The following is a 12,768-nucleotide window of genomic DNA, read 5'->3' as shown; positions in this document are numbered from 1 at the left end:
TTGAAATTACTAGAAACTATCACGCTATGTTTAATGCCAATTATAGTCCCTTACTTAAGAAACTAAATAATCTAATCAAATTCTGGAAAACGCTCCCGATGTCTTTAATAGGTCGAATAAATGCTATAAAAATGATCTTTTTACCACAATTCCTATATTTATTTCAATCAATACCTATATATCTTCCAAAAACGTTTTTCAAAAAACTAGAATCAGACATTACAAATTTTATATGGGATTATAAATCCCACAGAATACAAAGAGCACACTTTAGTAAACCAAAAGAGATGGGTGGTCTAGCACTCCCTAACTTTATGTACTATAATTGAGCAGTAAATATTAAAAATATGATTCACCTGCTGGACAATTCTGCCCAGCAGGTGGACTGGATTGTAATGGAGAGAGAGGACTGCTCTCTGTGTAATACAGGAGTGACTCTCCTCTCACCAATGAATCTGAATAACAAAAATTATAATAAAAATCCAATGATACTTAGCACAATTAGAACTTGGAAACAAATAAAACAGAATCTAAAATTAAGAAATCTATCTCTTTTAATGCCAATAGTCAATAATCCGTCGTTTAAACCTTCAATTATAGATAAATCATTTACACAATGGGAAAGAATGGGAATCAAAATGCTCGGAGACTTGTATGAATTAGGAAAATTATTATCATTTCAATAATTACAACTGAAATATAATTTGAAAAATAATCAATATTTTAAATATCTTCAAATCCGTGACTATCTGAAAAAATACACAAAAGACTATCATAACATGCCCCCAGATTTATTGGATGAAGCCATAAAGACAAAGGCTGAATCAGCAAATCGAATATCATACTTATACAATATTATTTTAAATATAGAAATACCTACAACCGATGGTATTAGAAGAGACTGGGAACAAGAACTAGCTATAAAAATTTCAAAAGAGAGCTGGGATAAACACTTACTATATGTGCATAAATGCTCGATCAACGTACGACATACTCTAATTCAATATAAAACATTACATAGACTATATTATTCAAAAACTAAAATAAATAAACTTTTCCCCAATGTCTCACCCACTTGTGATAAATGTCAGTCACAAGAAGCTACCATAGCGCACTCTTTTGTTTTTTGTATAAAAATCCCAAAATTCTGGAACAAAATATTTGAAATCTTCACAAAATTAATTAAAATAAAACTTGTACCAAAAGCAGAATGGATCATTTTTGGAATATCGGAAGGTAACCCCGAACTAAATGTGTTTCAAAAGAACTTACTTAATTACGGGCTAATAATGGGAAAAAAGCTTATACTCAAATTTTGGAAAAATGCTCCAATACCAACAATAAAAATGTGGATTTCAAACATGTTCGAAACATTACACCTGGAAGAGATGAGACTCCTCCTAGCAGGCAAAGCAGACCACTTCCAAAAGACGTGTTCTGCATTTATGGAACTATTACAAGCATAAGGTGCAATAGTAATTTAAAAAATAAATATTACCAGGATCTGGTAACAGGGGGGTAAAAAAAAAACATAGTTGGTATATCCTTTTTTGTGGAGTTTTGTGTTATAATAGAGCGATTGTTTCTCCTTTTTTTCTTTTCTTTCTAGGGTCTATTTCCTTTCTTTACTTCTTTCTCTAACTTCTTCTCTAAGGGGCTTTCTTTTCCCAACACTTTCCTGCACCTTCACGACTCTTGCTCACTTTCCTTACTTTTTTTATTTCTACCTTTTTTAAAGCTCGAAAAACGAAGTTGTACAACAAATGTAATAAGATATATGTGATGTGTATTACTGTAATTTACTGTACTTCTAATAAAAAAAAACAAAAAAACAAAACAAAAGTCAAATAATGGACATGACGTTGCCAGGGGGCGGGACTTGTCAGCGATTAGTCCAGACCCCCGCGTCCATCACATCACTGTGGAGGGATGAACATTGTCCCACACCTCCGCTCCACCCGACCCACAGCCCGCGGAGGGTGGCCGTGGGAGAGTGGGGGCTGTCCCGAGGGATGCGTACATTCGGCCGCTTACAACTTGGTGCTTGAGTTCAGATTGCCCTGTCACCTAATGCTGGTGTGAAATAATGACCCCCATGCTCCCGTCTCACCCTTCTCTCTCCCCTCTTCTCTCTCTCTCACCCTTCTCTCTATCTCTCTCTCTCCCCCTCCCCTCTCTCTCCCCTTCTCTCTCTCCTCTCTCCCCTTCTCTTTCTCTCCCCTTTTCTCTCTCTCCCCTTCTCTCTTTCTCTCCCTCCCCTCTCTCTCTCCCCCCTCTCGCTCCCCGTCCCTCCCCCTCCCTCCCCCTCCCTCCCCCTCTCTCTCCATTCTTCTTCACTCATGTCCTTAAATTCTGACAGCGCGATTGAGGTTACCCAGCTGTGGGAATTTAAGGATTTGCAGGAAGCCGCTGACATGAGCGAGCGGCAGATGAGAGGTGTTCAGACGGAGATCACTGCCAGAGGTGAGCAGGCTAGCAGAAGGCGCTGAAGTGACGGCCAGTTCTGCGGTTGGCTCCCGGCGGCCGCTCGCACCTCCCCTAGCTGCTTCTACCCCCGGCTACAATGCGGTGGCTCCACGCCCGGAGCGCCGCGGCAGCGGTGAGTGAGTGAGTTACTGGCATTATCCCCGACCCCCTACTACTCAACACTCCTGCCCTCCCCGCAACTTTACCCCTGGCATAGACTCTCCACACGCTATGAAAGGAACTCTCCCCCCAATTGGTCCCTTGAACAAGTGCTATCATTCAATTAGATGACAACTGATTCAACTTTTCCCTGTGCTCCCGTTTTTCCCATCATCTCGCCACCTGCCATCACCCTTCACCCCCCACCCATTCAGTAATTCAGAATAAAGGAGACTTGGAAGCCTTGGGCAAATTGAATTGTTTCTGTCTTTATTTTTATTTTGTATTTTTACGGAGAGAACAATCCTTTAATATCTAGAAGTACATAACACTCTTTCTTGAATATACCAACTAAGGATTCATAACCCTTCAGCTGAAGAAATATCTTTACATTCGCCATCTTGAAATTCCAACCCTTATTTTGCAACTGTAACTCCAGGTTCAAGAATCTACAGTCAGAGAATATATCTAGACAATGTTGCCACTAGCAACAGAGGTGGAGTACACTTTGGTGATATCACACCTTGAGTATTGTCCCCAGGTTTTGTTTCCATATGTAATGTGCAAGACGCAATGCAGCAAAGGTTCACTACATTTATTTTTCAATTAAAGGTTTTTCCAAGTGGAAAGATTGAGCAGAATATGAAATTGAGACCACAGATCAGGTTAGTCATAAATGGCTTATTCTTACTTTGATACCTTATGCTCTTAGAGTTGTGTATTATTTACTGTACGCATGCAAACTGAGTTTTCCAATGCTGTTCCCAAGGCACATCAGTAAATGAATAATCAGAAAGAGGTGGTGGTGGAAAAAATGCTTCAGATGTTTAGACCAAATAGCAATTGAATCAGGTGAATGTGGTGCATGTGGTCCCAGTGGAGGATGTATAGTAAGACATGTCAATTGCTGCAGATAAATAGGAAAATATATATGCCCATAGGATGTCAACAGTGAAATAATTGTTTTAAATTCGATGATATCATCCATTATCTATGGCCCCAGTACTTTACCCAAGTGTCTGTTTTCAAGTATGAGGCTGTTCAACTCATGTTGATCGTTTGTGATGAATGACAGCTGAGCCCAAACTACTATCTAATAGGCACACGTCCAGCAAAGACTTGTCACTTCCTACCCCAGGGTAAAGTGATGTAAATTGAAATTCTCCATTGAAGCTCCAGCTGGGATTATCTAAGTACAAAACACAAACCCATTGCGACCTTCAGTCTGTTTATAGTGTTCATCTACCAAATGCATCATTAAATTAATTCATGCTGATGTCAACAATTAATATGAATGTTTCACATTGTTTTGAAAAATACTTTGTAAAAATTTTACACAATTCTACTTCTGAATTACTTTGCACAATGAAGTATTATTTGCAAATACGTAATTTGTCTGTGATTAAAACAAAACACTACAGTTACTGGAGATCTGCACTGTAACAGACATTGCTTGAAATACACAGCACGTCAAGCAATATCTATAGCAATGTTACAACATTTTGAGATTTTAAAAATCGTCTGCAATTTATCCCATCAGATAAAGCACAAAAATACGTTTAATTTGACACCTAATTCACTTTCATATCTTCAGTATTAAAAACGTTATGGCCATTTTCATACTCGGTAATTAGCATCTTGTTCCCTATTGATTTTCCGTTAACTTAACACAAAAGCTGTGATCGAGGACAGTGAAATGGCCATAACTTTCTTAAAAATTAAGAGAACTGAAATAAATTTTCAGATATTATAGATTGAAGCATTCTGAAACAAATATGAAACAATCTTACTTGGATGACCTGAAATTAAAGCATATAATTAGTTAGTTACCCAATTGTAGCTAATTCCAAACTTCAATTACTAGATCTAAACATCTATCCATTTCTTAAGAAAAGATTAACATTTTTAAATAACCTAAGTGTCCAAATAACATTCACAAAGAATTCACAATAAAACATGATTTTTAAATCTCATGGACATTAATTTATAGGCCAAATGGAAGGAATTTAGTGTTCAATTGCTGTAAATTAATGGCCATTTAAATCAGCTTTCGAGTGGGATCCTGTGGAACTCTGTGGAACGCGCTGGTTTAGAACGTTCCCATTGCGGTGAATTTGTACCCCAAATGCCCAGAAAAATACTGCGGGATTTAATGGGGCTACTCGCAACATAAAACTTTGTATAAAGGGATCTTAAGAAGCGCTTTTTAATGTAAAAATAAACAACCTACCTTCCGTTGTCCCCTGTATGAGATCTGTCCCGTTGTCGGCGGTCGCGAGTTTAGAGGATAATTTTTAACCTACTATAACAATTAAATTAACCATTTAAGTTTAAAAATAGCTCCAGCGAACGAAACTCGAAGCGATTTTTCATCAGCAACTAAATAGGCTGAACAACCTTGATTTGAATAGCCTAGGGAAAATCGCGTTTTAAACCCGCCCCCCTCTCAACGGCGCCAAAATCGCACACACGGGCTTGGACAGATCTGCAGCGACGCTTAAGGTAGGTTTTGCAACATACCTAGTATCTATGGACAGAGAAGAGTTGTTGCTGTATTGACTAGATTGTCATAGGATCAAGAAATTATGAAAGCTGCCGATATTTCACACAAACAGAACAATATGTCATATCTGTATCTCATGTCATGTTGTTACTTGTGGGCGGAGCATACAACTTTCAGCATCTGTCAAAGTGAATCTCTATCAGAAACGCTTTTTCATGATTCAGCTGCAACTTGCTGGTTTAATGAGCTTCCAATGCTTGTCATTTCAGTCGCTGTACCTTCAGTTGCACAATTTTTAACATAAGCAAAATACATCCTCAAAATTTGATGAAGAACTGCAAGCTAATGAAAGCAAGCAGTTAGATTAGATTAGATTTGTTTATTGTCATTCAGACCTTTCGGTCTGAACGAAATTTTGTTTCCCTGCAGTCATACATATAATAAAAAAATGACAAAAACACACAATCAACACAAATTTAACATCCACCACAGTGAGTTCACCAAACACCTCCTCACTGTGGTGGAAGGCAAAATCTTAAAGTCTCTGTCTCTTCCCTCTTTGTTCTCCCTCTGCGCCGAGGCGACGGTTCAAACTCCGCGAGTGGTTGCTGCCACCGCCACAGCTCCGAGGCCGAGTCAGGTCTCCGCTGCCGCCACCACGGTTCCGTGGCCGAGTCTGGTCTCCATTGCCACTGCCGCTGCCTCCGCCGCCACAGCTCTGAGGTCGAGTCGGGTTTCCGCTGCCTCTGCCTCCGCCACAGCTTTGGGGCCGAGTCGGGTCTCCGCTGCCTCCGCCACAGCTTCGGGGCCGAGTCGGGTCTCCACTGCCGCTGCCGCTGCCGCCACCGCAGCTTCGGGGCCGAGTCGGGTCACCGCTGCCGCTGCCGCAGCTTCGGTTAGATCCCAAAGTGTAAATATTGAACTATAGGGCTAGCATAACATCTCAGAAAACCACCTTTATTTTATAAGGAATTAAAGCCTTTACAGTCACTCAAGTGTAAAGTTGAATAATATACTAGACTAAGTGGGACCCATTGGGTCCCAGCATCACACGGGAGGGCTGTCCACAATGCAATATTCCACCCCTCCACCAATTCCAATATTGGTGGCAAGTGGGGGGGGGGGCTTTATGGAGCGCTAGTATCGGTGCTGTGGGCTGAAGGGACTGGTTTCCAGAGGGCTAGTAGAGAATTGTGGGCCAGATGGATTCTTAGGCTGGCGACTCAGTCACTCAAGCCTGTTGTGCTGGCAGCTCACTCACTCACGGCTGGTGGGCTGGCAGTTGACTCACGGCTATTCCTTGAAATTCCATTTCAAGAAGGGTGCAAGGCCACCAAATTCAAGTGCAGTTTCATACCATTTCAAGCAAAGCCACCAAAGACAGCGATTTGTGACCTCTCCCTCCTCCATCTTGCAGAGACTGTGGTCCAGATTAGACTTCTACTTATATAGAAGGCTTGGCAACTTTAATTAGGCAAGGCTACTTTAATTAGGCAAGGCAACTTTAATTAGGCAAGGCAACTTTAATTAGGCAAGGTAACTTTAATTAGGCAATGCAGCTTTAACAGTTCCAAACCAAAGGCAACGCAGCTTTAGCATTTCCAAACCAAAGGCAACACAGCTTTAGCATTTCCAAACCAAAGGCAACGCAGCTTTAGCATTTCCAAACTATATTTTCAAACCACATTAAGGGCACTGACAGGCAGTAAAACCACTCACAGTTTAGTAGACATGTGTTCAGTGTTATTCACAGCTCAGACTGAGAGACGTGACCTCTCACTCCCCCATCTTGCAGAGACTGACTGAGGTACTCAACACTTCCGGGTTTTATAGCCACTCCGGAAGGGGTATGGCCTTCAGGAGAGAGAATAGCAACATTTTTTAAATACTAATAACTCTTTTATTTTTCATCAATGGGAAAAATCCTCTTATCCTGCGCAGCGGAGGGGGACTCTGAGTAAGATGACCAAAAATCACAGCCATAAGTGGCAGCTTTTTTTCTAAAATTAATATACAGAACAACAGGAAGTGGTCAAGATCAGACTTTTAGTAATATAGATTGTGAGATTGCTTTGTCAGCTCCACTTCGACATCCAGTGCCACTCTGGTCTCAACGGCCTGTTTCAAACAACTCGCAAGATCTATGTATTTACAGTTAATCTTGTTTTTAATGTGTGATTAACATATTTAAATTATTTCCCTGCCTCTCTGGTTCGATGGATTTCTGATTGCGCAAAATGCCTATGGTTAAATCCAGAAATGTTTCATGGAATTTTTGACCAAGAGACTTTTTGGTGACATAACACATAAAATATTGTGATATCAATAATTTCTCCAGGGTTAAAATATCCTTCTTTATTCCAGGTCATTGACCTTTCAAAACAAAAAAGTTAGCAATAATATAGAGGCAATGAAAGGAAAACATGTGATAGGTTCTGACTGAACGCTGCAGGGTGGTTTTCATCAAAGTTCTTCAGGGAAGATTTAAAACCATTCCTTTTAATTTCTAGGTAGTTGACTTAATATATATGTAATTCTTACTGATGCAATATTGGTATTCGAAAAACATTACTTTTATATTTATATATTTTACCAAAAAGCAACAAATACTGATAGTATGGTACAGAAAAAGTCTTTGTACCCTAAAGGGCCTGTCCCACGAACATGCGACCTGCATGTGGCAAGCGTGACCTAAAGGGCCTGTCCCACGAGCATACGACTGCATGCGGCAAGCACGACCAAACCAGAAGCGGGGCCGCGCGGGGGTCGAGTGAGTGACATGAAGTTCGAGCGAAGTCTGCTAGAAGTTTGCGCGTGACGTACGGCGTCGAGGCGGTGCGTACGACGTCGAGGCGGCTGCGGGCCGGCAGGCCGTTGCCGTGCGGAATTTTTTAACACGGTCAGTTTTTCGATGTCGGGACCAGCTCCGCACAACTCCATACGGCTCCGGCGATCGAAGTGGGACCGGCCCCGCGAGGCTGTACGGCTCAAGTGACCACGTTAGGTCATGCTTGCCGCATGGAGTCGCATGCTCGTGGGATAGGCCCTATATAAATGGTGCCCAATGTTAGCAAGGAATTTGAAACATTTCATACTAACTTAGTTCAGGATATCAGAAACTTGACGTTGTTTTCCTCACAATCGTATAGTTAATTAAAACCAATGATATTTTGAAACTATGCTTTGCTTAGTGTTATTAATCATTGCATAGGTTTTGATTCATAAGATCAAAAGAAATAAAATCAGAAAAAGGCCATTGTTCTTTCAAGTTGGCTTCGTCCCATCTATAAATTGTGGCTAAACAATGTTATTTTCCTGTACTAACCCCAAATAACTTGATTCCGTAAATTTCCAAACCACTTTCTGCCTTTATTATACTTTTCATATACTCAGACAATTGGGTAGAGAATTTCAAGGATTTATTACTCTCAGGGAGAAGACATTTCTTCCCATTCTAGCACTGAATGGATTACTCCTTATTTTGAAATTGTAATCCGTGGCTCTTGGCCCCGGATGTAATTGTAATCCCCACCTGTCTGCCTATAAGAACTTTGTGGGTTTCAATTAGACTACTTCTCTTTTTTCTAAGCTTTAGTGCCAGACTGCTCAATCACTTATGCAAGTATATACTTCCTTAAATAAGGTGGCCAAACTGTAAATGATTGTTGAATTGTGGCCAATCTGAAGATACCATTACTAACCTTGTACATACCTTCTTGCAATAAAGAATAGCATATCATTAGTCCTTACAAACTTTTGCTGCTGCTGTATCTTAACTTTCAATGACTCACGTACAAGGTTACCCAGATCCCTCTGAACACTAACACTTTTCAGAATTAAGCAAATAATTGTGAAATGAAGATTCAACACAAAGAAATGTACTGTTGCGCACTTTAGTCAGAGAATAGGTGGGGAACAGAGAGCACATTACTTGGAAGGCATGAGCCAAGGTAGGGTAAAGGAAAAAAACGGATTTTGGAATGCAACCCATCGACCAAACAAGGTTTATTTCTAGAAGGATAAAATGGAGTAGTCATTGAATTCATTTCATTGAATAATGAAATTATCATAAATCTGCACTGAACCTTGGTTAGATCACACTGATATATGCTATATGTTTAAGAAGGAACTGCAGATGCTGGAAAATCAAAGGTAGACAAAAATGCAGGAGAAACTCAGTAGGTGAGGCAGTATCTATGGAGCGAAGGAAATAGGTGATGTTTCAGGTCGAGATCCTTCTTCAGACCTTGATATATATATATCTTGATCTTGATCAGATCTATATATATTCAAAAATATATAGATGCTGTATATAAGCATCTAATCTAATCTAGAGAAAAAATAAAAGTATCTAATCTAATTAGAGAAAAAATATGAATTGACTGTTAGATGCAAGATCTGGACATGCTCAATATGCAATGTGTAAGATGCTGAAAGTACTCCGTGGGTCAGGCAGGATCTGTAGAGAGAACAGTGTCAACTTTTTGTACTGATAAGAAGTCATGTTAGAACAAAGATTGCACTTCAGAAGCTTGCAACTGCATTGCACTTTGGGACATCCTAAAAGAACACTCCTTTGACAGTCACGGTTTCATAAGCATATTTTGCAGGTTTATTGCAGCAATATTTGCAGAATAAATGTTCATAAATAATATGGAGACACAAGATTCTGCATGCCAATCAGACGTGTAGGAAGGGACTGCATATGCTGGTTTACACCAAAGATAGCTACAAACCACTGGAGTAACTCAGTCTGAAGAAGGGTCTCGACCGCTCAGTCTGAAGAAGGGTCTCAACCCAAAACATCACCCATTCTTTCTTTCCAGAGATGCTGCCTGTCCTGCTGAGTTACATGAATGTCATTTTTTGCCTTATCCAAATGCTGATCAGTTGTGCCCACTTTTAAAATTCAGGCTTTCTTCTTCATTGGTTCCAATTTCTGCTCAAAGAACTATCCAGCCTGAAGTGCAATACTGCATTTTTTTTCAAAATCTTACTTCCCATCACTGCTCCAGAATATTCAAGACCTCCCAATATAACTGTCTGATTGCTGGTGGGACATACTTCTTCATCTAAGCTGGCAATACTTAAATATGGTGACCTCAGAATTAAGTGTCAGTGTATGGGTAATTGTAGTGGATTGCAGTCCTTGAAAACTGGAGAATAGAACAAGCAGGTTATTATAAGGGTTCTTCATTATTTACACTGTGCCATGCTATTAACTAAATGTAAGCTGACAGCAACCCTTGAAGGCAGCTCATGAATATAATAGTGTGTCAAATGGAAGTCACAACCATTTAAAATCAAAAGGAATTATTTTCATTTATTTTGGATGTAAATTTGTGCAGTATAAAAAAAGTAATTCATTTTTTTGAAATATTTAACAAAATATTGAAATTCAGTTTCTGTAACGAGAACATTGCCGAAGTACTCAATTTCCTCTTTACAGATGGCTTGTTATTATCAAGCCCTCACTCTTGAGATCAGTGTAGGAATTATCTTTGCCACAGAATCTTTCTGTAATGGTCTGATCTCACCACATTTAGTTCTGGGGTCAATTCTGAGTACTATTACATAATCAAATGGTGCACAGAAGTGCGGAGCACCACCTCTGTGAATTTGTGGGTATTCATGTTGTACATTCTTTAGAAACAAGGAACTGTAGATACTGGTTTACAAAAAAAACACTCAAGTGTTGGAGTAACTCAATGGATCAATCAATCAATCAATCAATCAATCAATCAATCAATCAATCAATCAAAAACATTATTGTCATTCAAAAATACATCAATAAATGCAATTCTGAATGAAATTTCATTGCATCTGGCTCCCGTGCAACACAAAATAACAGAAAGATAAAATGGAAAAAAGATAAAATAGATAATGGTGGAGACACATTACATGGCATTCAAGAGTCTGATGGCTCGGGGGAAGAAGCTGTTGCAAAACCTGGCCGTTCTGCTCCTTATACTGCGATACCTTTTGCCCGAGGGCAGCAGAGTGAACAGTCCATGATGGAGATGTGTGGGTTCCTTTATAATACTATTGGCCTTAGACAAGCAACGCTTGCCCGCAATGTCCCGGATTGAAGGAAGAGAAGTCCTGTCCTCACCACTCTCTGCACGGACTTCCAGTCGGAGGCTTTACAGTCCCCAAACCAGACAGAGATGCAGCTGGAGAAAATGCTCTCTATGGTGCACCTGTAGAAAGTGGTGAGGACGGGATGGGGGAGGTAAGCTCTTCTCATCCGGCACAGAAAGTGCAAAAGCTGCTGCGCTCTCTTAACTAGTGATGTGATGTTTTGTGACCAGGTCAGACTGTTCGTGATCTGCACCGCCAGGAACTTAGTGCTACTGACCAACTCCACATCGCTGTCATTAATGTGAAGTGGTGTGTGACTGTGCCGGTTTCTCCTGAAGTCAACGATGAAGTCAGACAGCATATCTGATGAACATGAGGTTAGGTAATGTTTCAGGGTGGGTCCCTTCTTCAGACTGATTGTGAGGGAGGGGGGTGGTGGGGAGAGCTGGGAAAGAGGAAGGGCAGGACAAATCTTGGCAAGTAATTTGTGGACAGAGGTGAGAGGGTTTTTGATAGGCAGGTGGTTGGACAAAGGCCAGACATGAAAAAGATGCGTGACAAAAGGATAGAAGAGTTGTGAATGTAGATTGTAGGGGCGGGGAAAAGAGGTGCAAGTCCAGGTGGTTCAAAGGGGAGAGAGGGGAGCTTTTGTGCAACCATCTGTCTATCAAAACCCCCCTCACCTGTATCCACTTATTACTTGCCAGATTTTGTCCTGCCCCTCCTTCCAGCTTTCACCCCTCCACAATCAGTCTGAAGAAACACAAAGCAGTCACTTGGTGCACAGATAATAACCTCTCACTTAACACATCAAAAACACACAAACTCATCATTGATTTCAGACGTAAGGCACAACCCAAGACCCCCCTACTCATCTCAGGTGAACCCATATCCACCACTGACTCATACAAATTTCTAGGCACCCACATAAGCAATAACCTCAAATGGAAAATCAATTCAAATCACATCTACAAAAAAGCCAACCAGAGACTCTTCTTCCTCCGCCAGCTCAAGAAGTTTAGAGTAAAGAAACACCTCCTAATCAAATTCTACACAGCCATCATCCAAAGCATGCTCACTTCATCAATTACAGTCTGGTTCAGCAGTTTAGACACTCACTCCCGTAATAAATTACAACGCATAGTTAACAAAGCATCCAAAATCATCAGCACTCCCCTTCCATCAATAGAATCACTCCATCACAAACGGTCTGTGTCAAGGGTGAAGAAAATCATCTCTGATCCCTCCCACCCAGCTCACCACATCTTCCACCTGCTGCCATCAGGAAGGCGCTACAGCTCACTGTCCGCCAAGACATCTCGATTTAAAAACAGTTTTTACCCACACGCAATCCGAATTCTGAACACACTATGATAACAGCACATATCCTCCCCATGCATGAACTGTATATTGTAAGATGTTGTGTTTTATGTTATGTCTGACGGGAATCAGCCTACCTTGTAACATCCTGTACTGAACCTGAATTCCACCAGCTTGACTGTGTGGTCATTAAATAATCTAATCTAATCTAATCTAAGAAGACTCCCAGCCTGAAACAT

At 40.6% G+C, this 12,768-nt stretch overlaps 1 long non-coding RNA gene across 1 annotated transcript in view; it reads left to right on the top strand.

The window, feature by feature from the left end:
- The first annotated feature begins 3,237 nt into the window (after positions 1 to 3,237).
- LOC116970758 overlaps positions 3,238 to 12,768 on the top strand; it is a 35,838-nt gene continuing 26,307 nt past the window's right edge. The window contains exon 1 of the long non-coding RNA XR_004411303.1: positions 3,238 to 3,290. This is a non-coding gene — a long non-coding RNA (uncharacterized LOC116970758). The remainder of the gene's footprint in view (positions 3,291 to 12,768) is intronic.

This window comes from Amblyraja radiata, chromosome 3, assembly GCF_010909765.2.
Source record: "Amblyraja radiata isolate CabotCenter1 chromosome 3, sAmbRad1.1.pri, whole genome shotgun sequence".
In the NCBI taxonomy this organism is placed as follows: Eukaryota; Metazoa; Chordata; class Chondrichthyes; order Rajiformes; family Rajidae; genus Amblyraja; species Amblyraja radiata.
This window is presented reverse-complemented; position numbering and strand designations above follow the sequence as displayed.